Consider the following 13570-nt stretch of genomic DNA (forward strand, 5'->3'; position numbering starts at 1 on the left):
AATAAATGATTGCATTCATCCATTTGTGCTTTATTGTGGTTGTTATGGTAGAAATAGAAGAGATATTAAGGACAGTTAAGTAATTGATTATCAATTACCTCCAGGAGGGTAGTAGAGAGTAGTATCAATAAATCTACATCATTGTTTTTCTTCAGGTACCACACTACGAGCAGGGTGCCTCTAAGGATACTGATAACAGTGTTCCTCCCCCACTAAACATATCTTCTCATTTAGATTCTGTTCATACTTTATATTCAGGAGGTTGTCTATGGAGTTGCTACTAACTGGCCTTACTTGAGAACATTTTTAGGCTACATAAAATGCTCACACTTTCTAAGTGCTGAGAGCTTTTTGTGCTGAAGTGTAAACCACAGTATAAGACTGTGAACAGTTTTCAGAAGTCATTACACTAAAAAGTTATAATTTTTAATAGCATGGTGAAGTTCATAGTTTAAACTTGTTTATCCTTTCAATTTTAAGTACAAATGAGACAAATGTAATACCGGTGAAATTACTACTAAGATATTTGAAACCCATTCAAGACTATACTTTCCCTCTCCACCCCTTGTAACCTTAGCCAAATCACTTAACGTGTTTCCTCAGCTGTAAAACACGGTAATGATACCTACTTCACAGGATTTTTGTGAGTATTAGATGAGATAATGTACTAAAGCTCATACTTAATCATATCTAATTCATTTGACGTTTTGCTGGGCATGATGAGAAAAGTTCTCTCATTTCTGAAATGTGTAATATGCTATTAATAAGACAGGCTCTAATGCCATTGTCTTAATGAAGTTAAGATAAAGTTACCTGAATCATCATATATAAGTTTAAGTAATATAGGAAATTGCTCAAAACTAAGGCTTTTGCGTATAGTAGTTAGATTAACTGGAGATGGTGTGTGTGTGTGCTTATGTGTGTTATGACTTGCTTTAATGAAAGTCCAGAGTCTGTAAATTTGACAAAAATTTCTTCAAGAAACATGCAAGTGATATTGAAATGGGCCAATCATTGAAAACTCAGAAAAAATTTCCCCTGACTTCCTTGAAATTACTCCTTGGATTGCCTGTTCTCTATCTTGGTCACAGGCTCCTTTCCTCCCTCCCCTCCTTGGACTACAACCACAAAAAACAGGCCCATTGGTTAACGAAGAGCTTGAACTGGGAAAATCGCCACCAAGCCATGTTTCCTCACAAAATGGTGTTAGTCTCTATATCTATTAAATATGTTTTTTTTTTTTTCTTGACACCATAATCAAGTGGAATTTATCCCACGGATACAATATCTGCACATTAATCAATGTGATACATCACATTAACTGATTGAAGAAGCAGAAGTGTATAATAACCTCAACAAATATAGAAAAGGCTTTGGGCAGAATTAATTCATTTATGGTAAAAATTCTCAACAAAGTAGGTGTAAAGGAAACATATGTCAACATAATGAAAGCCATATATTACAGGCCTACAGCCAACATCATACTTCACAGGCAAAAGCTAAAATCATTTCCTCTAAAATAATAAACAAGACAAGGATGACCACTCTTGCCACTTTTATTCAGCATAGTATTTGAAGTCCTAGCCACAGAAATAAGACAAAAAATAAGACAAGAAAGAGAAATAAAAGGAATCCTAGTTGTAAAAGGAACAAGTTATCACTTTTTGCAGATGATGTGATACTTTATGGGGTTTCCCAGGTGGTGTGTGATACTTTATATAGAAAATACTAAAGATGCCACCAAAAAACTATAAGAACTCATCAATGAATTTGGTAAAGTTGAGAGATACAAAATTAACATACAGAAATTTGTTGTGTTTCTGTGCCCTAACAATGAAAAAATTAACAAAGCAAGCCTATTTAGAGTTGCATTAAAAAGAATTAAATACTTACGAATAAATCTAACTAAGAAAACAAAATACATATACTTAGAAAACTATACAGCATTGATGAAAGTGACTAAAAACAGCACAATGTGGAAAAACAGTCTCTTCAATAAAAGATGCTGGAAAAACTGGATAGCTATATGCAAAAGACTCAAACTGGACTACTTTCTTACATCATATACACAAATTAACTCAAAATGGATTAAAGACTTAAATGTAAGACCTGAAACCATAAAACTTCTTGAAGAAAACATAGGCAGTATGCTCTTTGACACTGATCTTAGCTATATTTTTTTGATATGTTTCCTTGGGTAAGTAAACAAAAGCACAAAACAAATCAAGCTAAAAAATTTTAACATAGCAGAGGAAACTATTAACAAAAATGAAAAAGCTGCCTCTGCTAAATGGTATGTAGCAGCCTGGATGAGAGGGGAGTTTGGGGAGAATGGATACATGTATATGTGTAGCTGAGTCCCTTCACTGTTCACCTGAAACCATCACAACATTGTTAATCAGCTATATCCCTACACAAAATTAGAAGTTCGAAAAAAAGAAAAGAGAAATTGAACAAGCGAAAATAGTCTGCCTATTGAATGGGAGAAGATGTATGCAAATGATACACATATACAAAAGAGGTCAATATCCAAAATACACAAATAACTCATACAACTCAATATCAAAAAAACATTGGGATTAAAAAGTGCGCAAAGGCCCTAATTAAACATTTTTCCAAAGCAAACATACAGATGACCATCAAACACATGAAAAGATGCTTAACATAACCAATCATCAGGGAAATGCAAATTGAAATCACAATGAGATGCCACCTCACACTTCTCAGAATGACTATCATCAAAAAGACAACAAACAGCAAGTGTTGGTGAGAATGTGGAGTAATAAAAACACTTTTGCAGTACTGTGGGATTGTAAACTGGTACAGTCACTATGGAAACAATATAGAGGTTTTTCAAAATAATAAAAGTAGAAATTCCAGGGCTTCCCTGGTGCCTCAGTGATAAAGAATCCTCCTGCCAATGCAGCAGATATGAGTTCGATCCCTGGCCTGGGAAGATCCCATATGTCACAGAGCAACTAAGCCTGTGTGCCACAACTACTGAAGCCTGTGTTCTAGAGCCTGTGCTCTGCAGCAAGAGAAGCCACCGCAATGAGAAGCTCATACACCACAACTACAGAGCAACCCTTGATCACCAAAACTAGAGAAAAAAAATCTGCGCAGCAACGAAGACCCAAAACAGCCAAAATAAATAAATAAAATTATTTAAAACAAATAGAAATTTCATGTGATTCTTCTTGGTATTTTCCTGAAGAAAACAAAACCACAAATTCAAAAAGAAATATACACTACTAACATTCATAGCAGCATTATTTACAACAGCCAAGATATAGAAACAATCTACGTGTCCATTGATAGATGATTAGATAAAAGAGATGTGATAGAACATTTTTCAGCCATAACAAAAGGAAATCTTACTATTGCAGCAACATGAATGGAGCTAAGTGTATTGTGCTAAGTGAAAGTCAGAGAAAGAAAAATATGTGATCTTACTCATATGTAGAATCTTAAAAACAAGAGAAATAAAACAAAGTGAAAACAGACTCATAGATACAGAGAACAAAAAGGTGTTTGCCTAAAGGGTGGGGTGGGGGGGCAACGCAAAAGAACTGAAAGCGATTAAGAGACATAAACTTCCAGATATAAAATAAATAAGTCACAGGGATGTAATATACAGTTTAAAGACTATGGTCAATGATATTGTAATAACTCTGTATGGGGACAGATGGTTACTAGATTTATCACGGTGACCATTTCATAGTGTTTGCAAACATTAAATCACTATGTGGTACATGTGGAACTAACATAATATTGTATGTCAACTATATTTCAATAAATAAACAAAACTGCATATCCCTCCCAAGAAAGAGTGGAATGATCACATTTTTAATCACATTGTCTCCTTCAACTCCTCTCCTCTCCTCTGACAATCATTCTTAAATCTATTTCATGCTAATTTTGAAAAGCTGTCCTTTTTAAAAAATGTCTATAACTAATCTCACCCTTACTCTTCTGGCCCTCAACATTAAATTGTTTTAGAAGAGTAGGCTTCACTTACGGTCTTCACTTTTTTATGCCAGGTTATTTCTTTAAGTTTAATCTGGAAATCATGTCCATGCACTAATTCTTCCATGAACCGCTCACTTAAAAATACCATCGATGTTCTAATTGTCAAATATCTTTCTTGTTTTGTCTTTTTCACCAGTCATCCTATTTTATGTCTCTGCTGCTTTTGATACTACCTTCTGTTTTGGAAAATCCAATCTTTTTCATGATATTAGGAATCCAAACTTCTTCCATCTTCTGGTTCTACCCTCTTCTACAACTACAAAATTCTTCTCAGTAAAACTCTCTATCAGAGAAGGAAAGCAAGAAAAGATTAGAGTTAGTTAGCTATCTCTGAGTTACTCTATCCTCTGTGGCTCCACTTCTTCACACAGAAATTGGGAATAACAAAAGTGCCCACACCACAGGCTTGTTGAGAGGACTAAATGAATAACTGATGTAAAGTGCTTAGGAAAGATTCTGGCACACAAAAAAATCCTATATAACTGATTAGTATTATTTTGCTATAATTATTCAATTCCACTACATGTATATTGGTTCTAAATCTGATCCCAGTCTAATTTACATCATGGTGAAATATGTACATGACAAATTCTATTGAAAATTTCTTGAAGACTAACACAGTATCTTATTTATATATCTCCCTCAATGCCTTGCACATGGTAGGCTACAAGTAACGTTATTTAATTAAATTGTTAAACTGCTTGCACTAGTACAGTTTTACTTTCTATTTCTTTTACTTGTTATACTTGCTAAATTTTACTCTCAGAGGCTCAAATGCAATTCATAAATTAGGGTGACACATAAAACTGCTGGTTCTTAAAAATTAAGACTTGGAAGCATTTTATTATGAAACCAGGAAGCTGTGTCAATTTTTTTCTAAGAAATTACTTCTACCTTTAGATGAGAGGTTAGTATATTGTGGTTTTTGGATCACTGATGGCCCACAAGTGCCCTCTGAGAGGTCTTCAGGCTCATCGCTTGTAGTTTGCAGGTTTATAATAAGATACCATCTGTGCTTTTGTTGCTGCCATGATTTCATAATCTATTTATGACGGTCAATAAAATTCAAACATTACTCAAGGATACATCATTCATGCCATTCATTCGAAATTTTATTTTATTCTTATGCAGCACGGAAGTGGACAGATGACGGGGTTCACTGCATTTTACGTACAGCGACTGACCTGAAGATTGGTCAAGTGTGATAGGCATCGGATGGCCTCTGGGCAGGAAAGGTTGAAAACATTTTAAGACTTTCTCACTTAATCTCTCTAATCACAAAGCAAAGGTTTACTGTTGACCAGCTACATATTATTGGATCCTTTTCTTTGAGCCAAAGACAAAAATGGATATCAAGCATCAGTAATAAAGGATAGAAACCAAAACCTGAGAGTCATCGGAGTCTCCTGACGTATTACCAAGACACGAACTGTGTTCTCAGTTCTGTAGAACCTACCCAAATAGCACCAAATAACCAATGTCGTGCCTAGTATTATTTATTTCCCCCATTTAAATGTAAGCCCCAGTTACTCTAGAAACCAGCTTGATAATGCATAACTTCTCCATTAGGAATATTTTTATGAAGCCCATCGTTATGAATTCATTTGCTATTCACTGTAATAGCACATATCATAATGAATTCATTTAGTATTCATGGGGATAACACAAACACCATTTAGTAACTGGTTAATGAACTGAGTGGGGCTCTTTATCCTTCCTGGGTTTTATAAGAAACAATTCTCATTTATTTAAATCATCAACTTCTTTTTCAGCTTCATTTTACATGAGCTCCTTTTTGTTCCCCAGTGTCCAGGTCTAATGCTGAAGTATAGAACAGCTTTCTCTGGATGACAGAAACCTGATGACAAATAGCCAAGAGATGTGGAGTTAAGGCAATAAAGTGTATTTATGTGCCAGTTCATTGCAGGCCAGTTTTGACAATTTTATCCTGAAAACTTAAAATCATTGAAACAATAATACTGCTCATGTACCAGGGTCTGAGCTAAGCTAAAAGCATCATTTTAGGCCCATTTTACAGATTAAAAAACAAAAAGAAATACAGAAAGACTAAGTAACCTGTTCAAACCCACATGGCAAATAAGTGAAGAATCTAGAGTTCAAACCCAAGAAGTCCTTTTCCAGATTCCTGGCTTTCACCATGTGCTAACCCACATGCCATCTTAGTTTTCAGATTCTCAGCTCTGCTTTTGTAAAAAATAATGTTACATGTGTATTCTGCTCACTAAAGTTTTTGTTGAAAATGACCAAAAGGCTCTTGAAGCAATTTGAATAATTAAAATGTGAAACCCCTTCAATAACCTGTAGTAAATTATTAAATAGAGGATTTGCATGAGCCAGCTACATTCTGTGGGCAGTTTGGCTTGCAATAATTAATCGGTTTTAAGTCGAGAACAAACTAAGTAATTCAGGAACAATTTTGTCCCAAGTCCATATCCTTAAGATAAAATATGACTATTTCAAAATAAAATATGGCATATTCTCAAACAAAACAAAAGATACATATAGCAAAGAGAAAAATATCACAGTCTTCACTAGCAAAATTAAGACCGTAAGGGAAAGTTGAGTATGACATAGGGTATCAGTTATCACTGTAGATTTCCTCTTACCAAATATCATAGAGTAACATCTACAAGCCAAACAGAAATCCACATACAAAAATTAGAGGTCAGAAGAGGAGAAAAAACAGGCTCCCCCCTTTTGTGAGTGTGAATGAACTATTAGTCATTGACTTTACATTGGAGATGAACAGAGCATAAGAAGGTGTATGAATAAAATGGCATCTGGAGGAAATGACATCTATGAAGGCTAAGAAGTTAGAGAAGCCAGAGGAGGGAGCAGAATTATTTATTAATGTATATTCTGAATTTTTGTAAAGATTTAAGGTAAATATTATAAAATAGAAAAATCTGAATACATTGTTTTCTTGAACACTGAGATCTGGGATAACAGAATATAGACTGTAAGCTGTAAAGACCCTTTCAGTGACTAGAATTGAGATTTGAAGTTTTTCTAAGTTTCCTAGATGTCAACATGAAATAGTGAGATGGGTTTCATATAGGAGCCACACTGAATAATGTAGTAGGCAATGTCCTCAATAATAATCCTGAATAGCGCTAATACAAAGATGAGACTCATAAACCTGTTTCTTATAGTATCCCTCAAGGAAAAGGCTACAGGTCTCAGATACCAAAATATCTTTCAGTTAAAGAGTCATGTTGACATAGTCTATAACATGAGTGTTGAAGACAGATAAAATGATCTAGTCTATGCCCTTTTAAATTTAGAGATAAGAAAAGAGAAAAAGAAAAGGATTTGTTTATTCTCTTTCCCAATCCTCATAGACTCCATATGTTGAAAAATGGATTTCCCAGAAAAAGTGTATTTCCAAGCTGATTCTTTTTTTTCCCCATTCTTTCTTTCTCACTTTCTCTCTTTTTGAATGTAAGACATTTATATTTCATTAGAGTGGCTGACAAACATGAACTAGACAGTCTGTCTATACTGAGTTGACCTAATTGGAGTCAAAGCAAAAGAAACAATGAGGTGCTATTCACTTCAGTTCAGTCGCTCAGTCGTGTCTGACTCTTAGCAACCCCATGAACTGCAGCACGCCAGGCCTCCCTATCCATCACCAACTCCTGGAGTCCACCCAAACCCATGTCCATTGAGTCGGTGATGCCATCCAGCCATCTCATCCTCTGTCATTCCCTTCTCCTCCTGCCCTCAATCTTTCCCAGCATCAGGATCTTTTCCAAAGAATCAGTTCATCATACCAGGTGGCCAAAGGATTGGAGTTTCAGCTTCAACATCAGTCCTTCCAATGAACACCCAGGAGTGATCTCCTTTAGGATGGACTGGTTGGATCTCCTTGCAGTCCAAGGGACTCTCAAGAGTCTTCTCCAACACCACAGTTCAAAAGCATCAATTCTTTGGTGCTCAGCTTTCTTTATAGTCCAACTCTCACATCCATACGTGACCACTGGAAAAACCATAGCCTTGACTAGACGGACCTTTGTTGGCAAAGTAATGTCTCTGCTTTTTAATATGCTATCTTGGTTGGTCATAACTTTCCTTCCGAGGAGTAAGCGTCTTTTAATTTCATGGCTGCAGTCACCATCTGCAGTAATTTTGGAGGTGCTATTACTGAGCAATTTAAGGTTTCCCTCAGGCTTTTGAAATAGTTAGAAACCCTTAAGCATTTCCAATACAGCCCTTGCTTGAGACACATTGGATTGGATGGCAAGCAAAGACATGCGTACCCTATGTTATTGTTAGGAGAGAGAGAAAACTGGACAGTCAAGGAGAGAAAGGATAGGGAGGATATGGGTCCAAAATTAAAAAGACTAATAAAGAGAGAGAATACAAAATATAGAAATAGCTTTCTTTTGTGGAGTCTGATACTCTATAGTCAGACACTAGACTAAGTGCTTTATAATTATAATCCCATTTATTTTTCATAGCACCAATTAAGAGATGAGGAAATAAAGCCAGAAAAAAGAAACTTGTTCAAGTCAGCACAGCAAGCATAGGGCCAGGATTTCAATTTCTGATCTATCTGATTCCAAAGTGCTTTGAAACACAACAGTATCATTTTTCCTATGAACTTTAAAAAATGAAAAATAAGAGATATAGAAATGGAAGCTTTTAACAAGGCCAGAGGAAGGAGTCAGGGGTGTGCAAGGGGCAGGCAACAAGACAAAAGCAGAAGTGGCAACCTTACTCGCCTCCAGTTACTTTTATCGTATCTCCACCTTGTAAGAAACTCGAGGTTTCCATTACATTGGGTAATTGATGGCAGATCATATGGGAATGGACACAAGATGAAGTATACAGATAAAAATAAATATGGTAAGAGGTTTTTGAAACCTGCCTGGCTTCTTAGCTCAGCACACTTTAGATTTGTCTCCCATTTGAGGCAGATGATCATGTCCTAGCTCCATTTCTAAAAGCCACCTCTTTGGCCCAGAAGATGTCCCGGTTTTAAATAAAAGATATGAAAAATACTTTTCTATTTTATGTGAAATCCTCCAGACAGAGTTTAGAAAATGCAAGTAAGACACAAAATTCCATTCTCAAGGTAAACCTGTAGTGAAGATATATAGGTTTTTTGTAGGTGGAGGATAACAAATATCTATGTCTCATCTTAGTTGGGTAAAATAATTCTCTGGCTTGTTTGCTCTCCATAAAAGCCAGGGTTTCAATGGGTTTATTGCAGCGTCGGTGCTGAAAAGATTTGTCAAAGATTGCCAAAAATAGAGATAATCCTTAAATAAAATAAAAACATAACCACTGTGCAACTTTTGATGTTGAACATCTAAAAGACGGTGAGCAGCATTGATATTTGACTAGAAAGTTACTATAAAAAATGTGAAATCAAAGACAAGCTGACGGGATTGGAAATGTTCCACCATGGTGAGTATACACATCATTGAGAGCTGGATGGGAGCAAAGCCTTTATATCAGGGTTGGCAGACTTCTTGGAAATTCATTCTCAGGGTTACAGCAAATCCTTTGTCCCAAACACTTCATATTTTTGCAAAGAGAGCTAGTGCAGGAGTCAAGACTTACATTGGTCAAAGAGCCAAAATAATCACTGTCTACTTTATACCTGCCAAATCCTGCTGGCTGAAAATGGAAGTTGTGAGCCTACCTTACATCACTCTACCTTACAGAAATATTACTCCGGTGAAAAACACAGCAACGTCTGCTCACCTCTGCCTGGATGACCAACTTATGAGGCTGCCAGGTTGACACGTTACTCAGCTGTTATGGGCTGAATTGAGTCTCCTTCCATTCATAGGTTGAAGTTCTAACCCCCAGTACCCCAGAATGTGACTACATTTGGAGATAAGGCTTTTAAGGAGGGGATCAAGTTCAAACAAGGCCAGTAAGGTGGCCCTAATCCAATCTGACTGGTGTCAGAGGAAATTTGGACTTGAAAAGAGACACCAGGGAAATGCAAATGCAGAGGAAATTCCGTGTGAAGACACAGAGAGAAGGTGGTCATCTGTAAACCAAGGAAAGAAGGCTCAGTAGAAGCCAACCTGATTGATACATTGCTCTTGGACTTCCAGACTCCAGAACTGTGAGAAAAGAAATGTCTGTTGTGCAAGCCACCCAGTCTGTAGAGTTTGGTTATGATATCCCTCATACAGTTATGCACATGCTATTTTATCTGGGGGCTTTAGGCTGGGTTGGAGGGGACAGTGGGGGTCCTCTGTCTGCCACCAACAGAATTGTAGGGGGTGGATGAACAGCTGGCAATCTGGTCTCCCTATGCGTTTCTCTCCTCTACTCTCTCCCCTCCCTCTACTCTGACCCTTTACCTCCCGCTCTTATCCCTCTAATACTCTAATAACCATTTGTTGCTTTAAAAGCTAATCACTCCTTCTCCTTCCATTCTTTTATATCTACCACCTGTTCACTCTTTCGCATACAGAGAGATTGCTTGCAATTTTTCCAAAATAAAAGATAGATCATTCCCCCACTGATGAGAAACCTTTAGTTTGGATATGTTACCAGCTGAATCACAAGTCATTCGCAGGAGGTAAAGAAAGCAATGATTTGGGGCAATTTTTCTCTCCATTATGAGTGCAAATCTGGAGGCACCATCCCATTTCCCATGTTCTTGGTATAATAAAAATTAGAACAGCCACATATAAGAACGTAACTCCACATTTATGTTTTCCCTAAGTCATTCTTTGCCCTTTTCCTGAGGTATTTGGTAGAAATGTGTTTTTATTGAAGTTGGTCACGTATCTCTTGAAACATTTCCAAAGGATGAAGGGAGAAAGATATCCAGATTCTAATCAACTTTAAAATATAACATTAAGTCATTGCTTCTAGATCTCCTGCTCCAGGTCTTAGACAACATTAAGGCCATTCTAGAGAGTTCTCTATGGTCCAAAGAACAGTAGGAAGAAAGACTGAAAGTCTTTACATGAAGGACATAGATAGAAAGAAAAATAGGATGAATCTAACCAAAAGTTAATTTTCAAGGTGGCAAAGTTGGGAGGGTGTTGGTCAGCTAGAGTATATAAGCAAGTGCCTCTGGAAGTGTGTGGTTGGGGGAATCCTTGAGATTGTACGCAAAATGTTTTATATGTGCAGACATACATTGGTTGAGGATAAAGTCTATGGCTTTTGTCAGATGCTCATAGATGTTCCTGGCACCCATAGAATCTTAAGAAGAAATGCCGTAATGGAAAAATTGTTAGTCTAACACCAATTAGTTGGGTAGCCTTATGAAAGATATGTAGGCATTCTAGGACTCAGTTTATTCAACAGTAGGAATGGTAGTTAAGACTTTGTCACTTTCTGTCTTGAGCAGTCTATTATCATTCCCTAGTCAAAGAGTTATCTATGATTAGACAACATTAAGGCCATTCTAGAGAGTTCTAAAGCCAGGAATACAACCAGGATGTGGTGTGTACATGATGGAACAGATTTTTCTATCCATAACTGAGGAGGAGGAATTAATGATTGAGTCATAAATAGTAGGAAATTTTACTAAGCAGTTGCTGTATAGCAGGCACTGAGGTAATAACATTACATGGATTTGCTCGTTTAATCAGAATAACCTTTTCAAGCAGGTTTTATTATTACCCACATTCTGAAGATGGTAGATCTGAGATTTAGAAGATTAACTTGTCCAAGTTCACACAACCAGCAGGGAAGATTTTTTGAACTTAGATTCTATAGCCCATATTCTTGACCAGCTATATACTAATGCTCTCCAATGACATAATGGATAATGAGTCATAATTCTATTAAATAGCCAAGAAGTATGCTGGATTTTCTTTCTCACAAATTATATTCTAACATCCTATTTTCTTTCTCTTTCTATATGGAATCAGTGACTGTGATTTAGGTACAGCCACAGTCTCTTTAAATACATTTTGTTTCTTACCAATTTTGCACTCTTCTTGCATTTTCTCCATCATATCTCATCCTTATGTTCCTTCTCTTACCATATATACCACCTTGTTCTTTCAAGCTGTGGAGACATCCTACTATCACCAGAAATTAGAGGTTACATTTGTTTAATCTTAAATTGTCCTTTGAACTTCCTATGCAAATGCACCTCCATTCCTCAAAGAACATTGCTGTAAATTGATATTAGTATTCCATCATCATGTTCCTAGAGTTAATGGTAGATGAAAAAGATTTTTGAATATAGATCTAAACATAAGGCACCTTTTAAAAAAGCATTCAATCTAAAACTTTCTATTATTCATATTCCTAAATGATGGAGTTGGAGCTGCATGTGCCCATCTACCACACACTATTTCTCACACTCACTCAAGCTGGTCGAAAAGAAAAGCTTCAATCTGATGCCCAGGTGTTTTTAAATTCATGAGTTCCTACGTGTAAATTTCTTTTTCTCACGTAATGGGAATGAGAAAGAAACTTGTCCTTTCACATCCTGATTCTTGTTCGGTGCTGAAAATGTGACCTCCATAAAGTACAAGTCTTTATCACTAACATAATTCGTAAAAACACTCTTGTGTAAAACAGTCTTTTACTCAGCAGAATGACAGCAATGTAAGGCAGGTGTAGCCAGACCAGTGACAGACCCTTCTTGAAAACTGCAGATTCCTCTAGGAGTTGATCTAGCCCATATCCCAGAATCATGTTACTTAAAGTGTTATGTGTATTAATGTTATTTTGCTTATTTCACTAGGAAGCGCCAGATGGCAATTACTCTATCAAAAAACCTCTGACAAGTCAGGTTCTAAGCTTTGCATGTTCACTTTCCTTCTCAGCTTAGTCATCTTTGTCACAATCCCAGACTCTTCCAGAAGTCATTCAGCAGGCAGTCACAGCTATTCTTCTAAAAAAAAGTGTTTCTTATTCCCACCAACTTTTCCTTACAATTTTATCTCACCTGAAACTGATATAAAAGTCCAAATTAAGGATGAAATAATAAAAAATTTCCAATAGTCACTTATTTGCTGAATTAACACAAATTAGATTGGCTACACCGTTTTTCCCAATATATTCCTCTGACTCTGCAAAGCAAGAAATACATTTTCAAGTCTTCTGTCTAATAGTCCTCTATAATTTATTGCTAACTGCAAACAAATGAATTTAGCTGAGTTTTCTTTTGGAGCCATCCAGTAAGTGGGGTCTGTTTATCACTCTGTCACTTTTCCTGGGAACTTCCCCTTTACTATTCTATCCACATATTTCTATGGGACTGATATGTTTTCAAATGATCCAACCCCTCTATCTCAAGTCCTATTGGATTTGTTCCAATGAACAGACCCTTGGGAAATTAACCCAAGTTGTGTCCATAAAATATATTGTCTTAGATTCTTGAATTGGGCATGAAGAAAATGACAAAACTGTCTCCCTTTTTATAAGATCTAAAATATAAAATGTGTAATCTATGATGGCTCATGTTTCCTGCCACTGGGAAAAAGCCAGTTAGCAATAAGGGGAAATAAATGAAAGGAAAAGCAGAGGAAACCCAAATCTATCCATTACTATTAGTTTTCTCTGTGTTTTTCCATGATGT

This window comes from Giraffa tippelskirchi, chromosome 5, assembly GCF_054371585.1.
Source record: "Giraffa tippelskirchi isolate mGirTip1 chromosome 5, T2T-mGirTip1v1.2.pri, whole genome shotgun sequence".
NCBI lineage: Eukaryota > Metazoa > Chordata > Mammalia > Artiodactyla > Giraffidae > Giraffa > Giraffa tippelskirchi.